Here is a 9,184-nt window from a genome sequence, read left to right as displayed (position 1 = left end):
CTTGAAGGTAGGCATCCTACAATACCCCGGTATCTTGCTCGGGGGTTGTCGTCGTATTGCCTCCGCAATGGGGTGCTTTATAAGAAGAATTCTACGTCGAGTGCAAAACATACCTGCCCAGACGGCCATAGACGTCCGACGGTCGACCGACGGACGTCCGTTTTCGGACCTTCGGACATCCGACGGAAGTCCGGTTATGTTCGATATACGTACAGCGGATGTCCGTCGGACTATCGTTCGTGGATCCGGATCGCGTCCCACGGACGTCCGACGGGCAGCCGGAGGCGGACATTCGGACGTTTCCCGGAACATGCTTGCAGGGCCCGCTATTGGTGTAAAAACTTGCAAATAACATTCGTGTAAAGCTCAGCAAGCATGTGCCATGGAAATTTCAGTCACATACTAGTGATCAATGCCTTTGTCGTGAGAGTAAAGCAGACAATAGAATATGAAACAGGTTCAAGTTTCCTGTTGTCTGCTTTACTTTCACACACAAAGCACTGAACAGTAGTGTGCAATTAAAACTTCCATCAAAGAGGCACATATGCTAGCTGAGCTTTACACAAATGCACCATTCCTGAAAACATGCTAAGTGCATAGGCATACCAGCATACGAGGTTGTAAAGCATTTTTTTTTTGCTTTATTGCAAAAACTGCATGCATAAATAGTCTACACTAAAAAAATATCGATGTTAAGGAATGGCATGGTAAAATGCAGGCCAACTGGAGTATTAAGAATCTACTTGAATAATTTTTTTTAATTATCCTTGGCCGTGACAGCTCTTCCCTTGGGGAGGTGGTGGAGGAAAAGGTATTTATTGAAACCTAATATTTCGGAATTAGCGAGGATCGAGTTCTCTGTGGGCGGCCTCCGCAGGCCGGGATTCCAGGAGCAGTTACTATCCTGTGCATTTTCTCGATCAGCTGTTGCTGGTCTTTCAGGCCTAAGATGGAAAGAGCAGGCTGGGCTCCTCCTGCAATAGAAGGGAAAATGAAATTCAAGTTATCTGTGCTGAACTTTGATTACACATCTCCAAGGGCACCTGCCAGTTTCTCTCAATTGCTTTTTCCAGATGGCACTGTACGCATGCATCTCCATTCAGAACTGTCACATACTATATAGAAAGGTCATATAACTGCAGCAAAACCCATGCAGAATAACAAAAGATACAAACGTAGTTTGACCAGAACCTGGCATTCAGTATTTTAATGTTTTTATGTCGTCTTTTTGAACATGCCACCCTGACCAAACATGGCACGTTATGCTTGCTGCTATGCGCCCTCAGCAATGCCCAAGACATGGAGTGCACATGCAGAGAAACTAAGCATAAAGGATGCTGTATATGAACATAAAGCACAGCCAGAGCATTGCAGTATTACACAGGTACGCATTGGCGGCAGAAACCTGCATTTTGGGCGGTTTAACAGGCAGATTTCTAAAGTCATTGTTCCTGCTCTGAAAAGAAGTGATCAATAATAACATCATTTAAAATTGTTACCTTTTTGTTCTGTAAACTGCACATTTCGCTGGTTTCCATGTACCCTCTACCGAAGACATTCCCTGGACGTGTCGGGGGTATATCGACATCAACATCTAGGCTACAAGCGTCTAGAAAGCGTCTCCTTAGAGCAGCTGCGACGAAGCAACTTATCTGATAACATGCAAGCTGCTGCAGCAGAATAAAGATACACATTTGACATGTGGCTAAAGCCCAATGTGGAAGCATAGCCCGCCGCAGTGATTGCGCAGTGTTCGTGCTTCTACAAGAGTAAAAGTAAAGTTATTTGTTTACCCACAGCGCTATATGTGACATTACAATAGCAAGGCTTATAGTTACACAAAACACAAAAAGCTGACAACCACAAGCTCTTGATGTATTACCGGCAGCATGCAGCATGGATGTTAGTTACTGAAATATGGTTGCAGAATTCTGGCAACCAGCTGTGCATGTATGTCATGGATTTCTCAACTACGCACAACAAATTACAAAAAAAAATAATGGTATTTATAAATGCAGCCAGCTGCTCACAAGAAACACTGTAGCTTTTTTATGGGGAAGGTAGTGGGCGCCAAAGAAACTGCCCCTGTAAAGGCGCCTAATTTGCCCCTATGTAATATCGGAGACAAGTGTGTGGACTACACAAACTGCAATCAAAGCACATAACTTTCACATCGACCAGGAAACTCGGACCATACTTGTCGATGTGAAAGTTGAACGTTAGTTCTTTCATGTGTGCAAGAGAAATAAGGTTACAATTCGTTTACATCGCGATTCTAGTCCAAAATCTAGACATACTGTCCAGAGACTTTCGCCCCCGCAGTATAAGCCACCACTTGGGTAAGAGATTAGTAAAAGAAGTGTATAAAAGACATTAGTGCTGTTGGACAGCCATAGCTATAAAAATGGTATTGACATTGGAGTACTGCCTTAAGGCGGGGCCTAGGGCATTACAAAAGCAAGAGTTAGTGTCCGCTGGTCCTCATTTGAACGAACAAAAAGAGGGGGGGGGAAGAAATCTACCTCAACTACATGTTTTGAGTGACACCAAGCCGCAGTTAGTATTAAAGATATCACACAGTTTTGTGGAAAATTTGGGAGCGCTTTGCTGCTTTCTTACAGGATTGGACAAAAGAGCTCACCATCTTCAGAAAGGCACGTTATATAGAAATGAAAATAGTGAATTTACTGCATCTGGCCACAACAACTTGCACACGGAGAGGAAGATGAACTGAAAATTTTATACATGAATGTACGTATTTACAACAGGTGAAACAATGACCATGATCTATGCCGAAGAGGAAAGAGATCAAAATCTAGCTCAGAACAAGTTCTCCAGGTCGCGGGGCCGTTTCATTAACTTCGGGACTCCGCCCACATTTCTCATCCCCAATGACAACGAACTCACACATGACTGGCTAACAAACATTTTGGCATGTCTTTCCACTTTCATAAGTTCTTCACCCTCTCCCTAATACAAGCAATGCAAAAGGGACAACAAATTCGTTTCACAAGAAACAGAATTCAGAGAATGGACCTCGAAATGATTGGCTCACTAGGTCACATGCCAAACTCTCTCCCCTAGGAAAAAAAAAAATTAGAACCCATCAAAACGGTGTCCCACGTGCACAACCATTGCCCAAAGCTTGCATCCTTGGCGGCTCCTTTTACAGGGCAATTATTGCAATTATTGGCGTCCGAGTCAGCACCATTGCGGACCACATCAGAAGAGCCAACCCACATCCTCCCGCTCCACATCATACCGTCACTGTTACACACTTGCCCTTTTTCAACGCCGCCATCTCCCACCATTGTTGACATCCAGGGTTGGAATCCTCAACGAGACCCCACTCAGCGCGCCTGCACTGAATAATTGTCACTTTTATGGGCTCCCAAACAAGGAAGAGGGCCTTACACCCTTCAACCTGACAGTGTTTTTTCTTTGAACGATAAGCAGTTCTTCCAAAAGAGGTGCTCGTTTCAAAGCTGTGCTGCCTCCGGGTGATGGGTCCAGTCAGCGTACTAAGGACCCCTTAGTTGTATACTGTTCGTAAAGCTCCTTAAATAAAAATGAGCCCCCTACATGACACAGCAACGAGAACAAACCGCCTGTCCCCGCGTCTTCGAGTGCGACAGCAAAGTCCTCGGAAGAGGGGACTTCTTTCCCTCTCTGCCTACGTTTCCGTTAAGCACTGTAGCTGCTGTAGCTGCCTCTCTGTGCGCGTCTCTCCGCCTCCTGTCCGAGGGCAAGTGGGAGACGACCGCAGCTGGGCATTGAACAGGTGACCCAAAAAGAGCAGACTAATAATGGTGCCTAGCATACCCACCGATCCCTTACAGAAATCATTAAAGAAATGAAAGCAACACATCAGATAATGCTACAATGTTTCTAAGTGCAAAGTCGACAACTCCAAGTCATATAAATATATGTACATCTCCACACATTAACTAGACAGAAACAGTGCAGAGTAAACTAATAATTCAGTGTCTAGCAACACTATTAAAAGGGGATAAAGGCCACAGGGGGCTGCGATTATTAGTACAGTTTTGCCTTTAAACTACAATAACATACTTGTTGCAAGCTTAAAATCAAAGATTCACACCTGTCCCACCCACAGCAATGGAACACACATCTGACTCAAGTCTGCAGAGAAAGAGCAAGCTAGACTATTGCAGACGCACCCTTGGTTATTTTTCTGGCATTTCTGAGGGTGAAGAATCTGACTTGTCAGTAGCATGTATATGAATAAGAATATTATGACAGTAAATGCATCAGATTTTCTGGAGTGGCTTTTCTTTGCTGACCACATATGAGGTGAGCTATAATTTATCCAACTTGGCCTAGGTTTATTCTATGAATAACAAAGCTATAGCAGGTACACAGTCGTTCACTCAGGCTGAACATGCGAGTGCATGGCATGCACTTTTTGAGATGCCACTGCATCCATTGCAGCTGCACACCGTAGCGAAGAGGCAGACAGCGTGAAGTACCAGCCTCTAGTCCCTCTACCACCACTGGGGTCCCTAACTAGGGACCCCTTGTTTTTGTCAGGGCAGGCCCCCTCAGGGTCAGCTAGTGAGTAACCTCCTGTATTTTTTATCTGATGGCAATGTTTTCCACCACCACCCACAATATGCAGCTGCGCATCGTAGCAGATGTGAAGCAACAGCTCCTGGCCTTCTATGCATAAGCCACTTTGCCTTGATGCATGCCTGCGCACCATAGTAAAGAGGCAGACGACATGACACAGCAGCTCATGGTACCTTTACACATGAGCCCCCCCACTGTACTTCGATACGCACCATAGCAAATATACAGACTACGTCACACAGCAGCTCCTGGTCCCTCTATGCATAAGCCATTTTGCCTCAATACGCACCTGCGTACCTGAGCGAAGAGGCAGACGTGAAGCTGCAGCTCCTGGGCCCTCCATGCACAAGCCACTTAGCATCAATGCATAGCTGTGCACTGTAGTAAAGAGGCGAAGGATGTTAAGCAGCAGCTCCTGGTCCCTCTACACATCACCCATTTTGCCTCGATGCGCATCTGCACACCGTAACAAACAGCCAGATGTGACAAAGAAGCTCCTGGTTTCTCTACACATAAACCACTTTGCCTCAATGTACGTCTGCACACCGGAGCAAAGAGGCAGATGACGTTGAAGCTGGAGCGGCTGGTCCCTCTATGCACCAGCCACTTAGCCTTGATGCATGGCTGTGACGGATGCATTGCTATTTTGCAAACTGCATGCCACACATTCCCATTCAAGCTAAGAGTGGACGACTGTGTAAACGTAAAATACTGGTTATTTACTTCAATGGACAATGACAAAAAGTAACATGGTGGACAATGTAAAAAGAATTTGCTGCATAAAGTATGTTGAAACCAGTTCTACATCCTACATGTAAACAAGCTAAAACCTTAATGTCGAAGGGATGTCCTGTGTGTTTAAAATCATCACGCTCAAACAACTTCAACACTGACAATCATGATTCAATATTAATAATATAGATAATAATACAATACTCACTTTTAGCCATACCAAAGAAATGAGAATGCAAAGGGATGTTGCTGTTTTTCCCCCGTGGATGACAGTTTTCCATGTTCAAAGTGCTGCTTCCTGTTGGCCTACGAAATCGGCTACAGCAAATGGCATCTGAAAAATTTTTGGAAGCCTCATGCTAGTCTTCAATGAGAAAAGCATTGCCATACAGAAGCAGAACACAAATACTTTTACAACACACTAAAAGCCCCAACTGCAGTGCTGTTTTTAGGATGACTTGGTAGAGGTTTTGCTGTAGCAAGCCAAATGTTAGCCTTCAATAAGGAAAGCATTCCCATACAGAAACAGAACACAAAAACTTCTACAACACATTAAAAGCATCAATTGCACAAATGCTTGTAAGATGACCAGGTACAGGTTTCCGCTATAGCCCACATCATGTGACCAGCGGTTATCAGAAGCCTTGTATGTGAGCATGATGCCCTAGATTCAATTTATGGCTATCACTGTATTAACAAGCATGGGTTTAAAGCTACTTTAATATGATAATCTAAGAACATGGTAAGAGCTTTCAGTGCGAGACATAAGCTCAGTATCATGCACTATAAGGTGCTGCATGGCTCTAGTGTAGCTTTGGCATTATCTCGCTGTCAATAATGCAGTGAAGTTTTGAGGAGCCTTTGAATATCTGTAAGGACAAAGCAACAACAATTTTGTTTTCATCGCACTTTTGCTCAACTCGTTTTTTTTTTCTTTTTTTCTTTTTCTTTTTTGTTTTTTTTTTTTTGAGCCCGCGGCTTGCATGGCCTCCCAGTATGCCTGTTTTGCATAAAAGAAGGCGTTGCAGGCACCAGAGCTTACAGCCCAACTGTATCGCGGCGGCGGTATGTCAAATTCGTGCCAGAACAGCGCAGAACAACGGGTCAAGAAAGACAAGTGCTGGCTTTTTTTTTTTTCTCTCTCATCTCCTTGTTCTGCGCGGTTCGGTCCCACATGCATAACCAACATGCGCAAGGTGCTGTCCTGGTTTGTCAAAGCTGAAGGAGAGTACTAATCCTTTAGTTTAGCAGCTACAGCCGTTCCTTCTAGAAACTGTAGTTGCCGTAAAGCTCAAGAGAGAAAGATCAGCGGCTGTCCATTAAAAAAAAAAAAAAAAGAAAAAAAAAAGCTCGCGACGTTTTCACAAGTGTAGGCATGTCGCACGATAGGCTCGAGTGCAAAAGTTTTCTCGTATAGTTTTTACAACTCAGCACGTTGCGCATGGTTAACAAATTAATATCCCTGTCACACGGCCGACTCGGAACTACTTTGAACTTCCTTGGTCTAAAGGAGCGCAAGGGAGTCGCAGGGAGTTTCGCCTTAAAGGAGTTGTCCCCGTGTCACACGGCTTGCAACGAGCTTCTCAGAGCAGCCAACAGGGGGCCATTAGGCGCTGTTTATTTTGCACAAAGATATAAAAAATAATGTCCAAAACAAACTGAAATATTTTTTATACTACTATTTTCCTCGCAAAATGCAATTAGCTTTAGTCATATCAATATAAAAGAACACACATTTGCTGAAAACAACGACCATGCTCTAAACATAGCCATTTTTTCCGCTCTGCTGGACACCATGCGCGTCGTTGTGCAATACGTGGTGCAGTCGCGACAATTAAACGCAACTAACCGAGTTAGAATACAATTTTATGCAATAAAAACTAATATATTTAGGAGTAAAAATTACATTATTGAAGAAATATGTTATTTAATGACTCGGAAGCAAAGCACATTGGAAACGAGAGTACTCCCTTCGCCCATCAATGGAGATCGTCGATCTCCTTTGCTTCAAAACTCCATTTAACTTCCTTCCATAATGGACTGCCGTGTGACACGGCACGTATCTCCCTCGAGGTAATGGCTACCTTGGTTGAAGGGAGTTGAAAGGAGTTCAGCCGTGTCCGTGTGACAGAGGTATAACTCCTTTAAAGCTCGGGCAGGCACTCCTTTATCAGAGACAGAGAAGTTGCGCGGCTTACTGGCGCAGCGTCCAGTAATGCCGAGAAAGATGGCCCTCAGACTTGAGGCTGCCCTTTAGTTAGTCGGCGCGGAGCCATCCTGTCAGTCTCGCCTAAAACACTCGACCGTTCGGCTGCTGTACAGAGCTGTTTCCTTACCCAAAAGCTCACCACTATCGGTGCATCGAAAAGTTCCACTAAAGAAACAAAAGTTCGGTGAAATACTTACTTTGGAATCGGCGGGTGAACAAAGTGTGCCAGCCGCACCAAGCCACAGCAAAAACAATGCTAGCAGTGCATTACAGCCGTAGGTATTTGTAACTGCGCAGAAAATGCAGAACACGGAAACGTGAAGCCATCTTCCATGACTAAACTTCAACTTGTCAGGTGGATTGGATTGGCTCATTTCAAATTTTTTAGAGGATAGGTTCGGTTTCGTTCTTTTTGAGCTTGCTACTTGCTGCGTCTATTCAGCCACTGATTAAAATTTCACCGAAGCATCATGATAGAAAAATGTTTAATGGTCATTTACCTTTTATTTAAAAATTTTTGATGGAAGAATTCAATGATGAAACATGCGGAAAATAAAAAAAACTGTTTAATGGAAACGCTTTCTATCGCATCGATTCGCTCTGGCATCATATAATGCAGACTTGACGGCATTACTGATTTATACGCAGTTCAGACGAGCACGACGACTACAAACTATATCATAGCTGTGTAAAAGCAAATCCAGTGGCGGACGTACGGCGGCTGTCCGCTGGGCGAACGGATTCGACCATCCGCTTTCGTACGTACGCCGGAATTCCGGCGGACGTCCGAAATCGGCCGCCGAGTTGCAGCCGAGTTTGGTTGTCCGTCGGACGTCAGTGGCCGTCTGGGTGCTAGTCATACCGGCTGATCTAAGGCACGAAATCCTCCTGGCCTGCCACGACGAACCAACTTCAGGGCATCTTGGCTTTACACGCACCCTAAACCGAGTCCGGAAGAACTATTACTGGCCACATCTTTCTCCGAGCGTTAGACGTTACGTACAGACTTGTCGACAATGCCAGCGGCGAAAAAAAAAACCCACGCTCAAGCCATCCGGTATGTTACAATCTATTGAACCACCCCTCACACCCTTCGAGCAAGTGGGCATGTACCTTTTAGGCCCATTTCCTTTATCATCGAACGGACACAAGTGGATCGTAGTCGCCACAGACTACTTAACACGCTACGCTGAAACGAAGGCCCTTGCCCGAGGTACTGCCGGCGAAGTTGCTCGATTCTTTATGAACGACATTGTGCTCAGACACGGTGCACCGTCGACCATCATTACTGACCGAGGAAATGCGTTTACAGCTCGGCTACTGCAGGACACCTTAACTCTCAGCCATACCGATCATCGCACGACAACAGCCTCACTCACAAACAAATGGCCTAACGGAACGACTGAACAAAACTTTGGCGGACATGATCTCAATGTACATCGACGTTGAACATAAAATGTGGGGCGAGATCCTGCCGTATGTCACCTTCGCCTACAATACGGCGCCGCAGGAAACCACGAAGTTTACGCCGTTCGAGGCCCGCACGATGTTGGACGCGATGCTCCCGTGCGGGGATGGAGCGGTCGAACCCGATGCCGCCCATTTCGCAGAACAGGCCGAGCAAGCCCGTCAGCTGGCCCGCTTGCACATCAA

At 45.2% G+C, this 9,184-nt stretch overlaps 1 long non-coding RNA gene across 1 annotated transcript; it reads right to left on the bottom strand.

Annotated features, from left to right (window-relative positions):
• Positions 1–800: 800 nt before the first annotated feature.
• LOC146178120 (uncharacterized) lies at positions 801–7,879 on the bottom strand. Its single transcript, XR_014700563.1, has 3 exons — positions 7,729–7,879; positions 5,531–5,656; positions 801–974 (listed from the first exon to the last, which is right to left on the bottom strand). It is a non-coding gene; the product is annotated as an uncharacterized LOC146178120 (long non-coding RNA).
• Between the last annotated feature and the right edge of the window lie 1,305 nt (positions 7,880–9,184).

The sequence above is a fragment of the Amblyomma maculatum genome, chromosome 9, assembly GCF_055883805.1.
Source record: "Amblyomma maculatum isolate TAMU_Amacu chromosome 9, ASM5588380v1, whole genome shotgun sequence".
Lineage (NCBI taxonomy): Eukaryota > Metazoa > Arthropoda > Arachnida > Ixodida > Ixodidae > Amblyomma > Amblyomma maculatum.
The sequence above is the reverse complement of the archived record's forward strand: the minus strand, read 5'-3'. Positions and strand labels throughout refer to the sequence as shown.